The sequence below is a fragment of the Sinocyclocheilus grahami genome, unplaced genomic scaffold (assembly GCF_001515645.1).
Source record: "Sinocyclocheilus grahami isolate Dianchi unplaced genomic scaffold, SAMN03320097.WGS_v1.1 scaffold2458.1, whole genome shotgun sequence".
Lineage (NCBI taxonomy): Eukaryota > Metazoa > Chordata > Actinopteri > Cypriniformes > Cyprinidae > Sinocyclocheilus > Sinocyclocheilus grahami.
In genome coordinates, this window is record NW_015507637.1 from 9,240 (window position 1) to 11,587 (window position 2,348).

Here is a 2,348-nt window from a genome sequence, read left to right on the forward strand (position 1 = left end):
ATACACTCATAATTAATTTATAATGTACTCGTGATACAATAAAGTACACTTTAATATCACTAATTAAGCATGTAATTTGGCATAAAGTGTAATAAGTAGCCTATACTTGAAGTTGTTCCAATTTGGTATATAGAAGTACACTAAATAGCCTACACTTAAAGTTATACTTTACTATAATTTAATTACAGCTAAAATACACTTCATACAAAAATAGTTGTTCCAAAATGGCACACTTCAAGTTAACGATTCATTAACACATTTGAAGTACACTGACAATTAAATAAGGCCCTTTCACACAGTAAGCGGCAGTCGCGAGTGTCTAGTTCATTTTCAGTGGGAGACATGCGGAAAGCGGCAAAACATGGGCGATTTCGCTGGCGGCGCGGAGGCGGAGCGCAAGCGGTGCTGGTGAGCGTAATTTGACCAAGTACAACATGTTCATTTGACCAAGTACACAATCATTTCCCTCTGATTTTCAGTGGCGGCTCGTGGGTTTTAAAATAGAGGAGGCACACTAATTGTACTGGTCTGGTGATCCCTGCCGATTAAAAATGGCACACTTCAAGTTAACGATTCATTAACACATTTGAAGTACACTGACAATTAAATAAGGCCCTTTCACACAGTAAGCGGCAGTCGCGAGTGTCTAGTTCATTTTCAGTGGGAGACATGCGGACATGCGATTTCGCTGGCGGCGCGGAGGCGGAGCGCAAGCGGTGCTGGTGAGCGTAATTTGACCAAGTACAACATGTTCATTTGACCAAGTACACAATCATTTCCCTCTGATTTTCAGTGGCGGCTCGTGGGTTTTAAAATAGAGGAGGCACACTAATTGTACTGGTCTGGTGATCCCTGCCGATTATTATGATTATTTGCTTAACCACTTTAAAGTTGCTTTTAGTCAGAAAACGAAAAGAAAACGACACATACAGCAAGATAATATAATTTCACTACCTGGCCTATCACTTGAAGCAAACATCCATCCCTTCTTAAAAGTCGGTGTTAAAAGAGCAGACTGCTATAACGTTAGCCTGTATCGTTTAGGCCAGGGGTGCCCAAATTCGGTCCTGGAGGGCCGGTGTCCTGCAGAGTTTAGCTCCAACTTGCCTCAACACACCTGCTGGTAAGTTTCTAGTATGCCTATAAGTGCTTGATTAGCTGGTTCAGGTGTGTTTAATTGGGGTTGGGGCCCTTTCACACAGTAAGCGGCAGTCGCGAGTGTCTAGTTCATTTTCAGTGGGAGACATGCGGAAAGCGGCAAAACATGGGCGATTTCGCTGGCGGCGCGGAGGCGGAGCGCAAGCGGTGCTGGTGAGCGTAATTTGACCAAGTACAACATGTTCATTTGACCAAGTACACAATCATTTCCCTCTGATTTTCAGTGGCGGCTCGTGGGTTTTAAAATAGAGGAGGCACACTAATTGTACTGGTCTGGTGATCCCTGCCGATTATTATGATTATTTGCTTAACCACTTTAAAGTTGCTTTTAGTCAGAAAACGAAAAGAAAACGACACATACAGCAAGATAATATAATTTCACTACCTGGCCTATCACTTGAAGCAAACATCCATCCCTTCTTAAAAGTCGGTGTTAAAAGAGCAGACTGCTATAACGTTAGCCTGTATCGTTTAGGCCAGGGGTGCCCAAATTCGGTCCTGGAGGGCCGGTGTCCTGCAGAGTTTAGCTCCAACTTGCCTCAACACACCTGCTGGTAAGTTTCTAGTATGCCTATAAGTGCTTGATTAGCTGGTTCAGGTGTGTTTAATTGGGGTTGGAGCTAAACTCTGCAGGACACCGGCCCTCCAGGACCGAGTTTGGGCACCCCTGGTTTAGGCGATACAGCTTAGACGTGTTCTCCCTTTATCTTTAATTTGTATATATACTGTTTGAATGACAGCTTGGTAAATCTGTTGGCGATCAAATATTCAATATGGCTACTCATAAGTACCTGGTACATTATCAGCGCAGCAGGAGACGTTCAAACTAATATCACGTAATTTATGTCTCTATGATGATTGGTTGATATACCAGAAGGGAGGCTAGCCTCCCCCTACAAGGTTTATTTTCTCAACACTCCTCAGCGCTGAAAGTGAACACTCGATGCTGATTGGCTAATTTTTTTTTACCAAGCTCAACTCTCCCCCAGACTCCCCCTCCCCTTCTCTATCACCTAGCGGTTGTAGTTACATCAGCAGATTCGGCACATTTGCGATAGAAAAGCGGCGTCCAACTTCAGTAACATGATATGGTATTACAGCTGTGAAATTACAAACAAAAAATACACGTTCTGAGATATGAATTGTGAATTTTATTAAAGGGGTCATATGATGTTGCTAAAAAGAACATT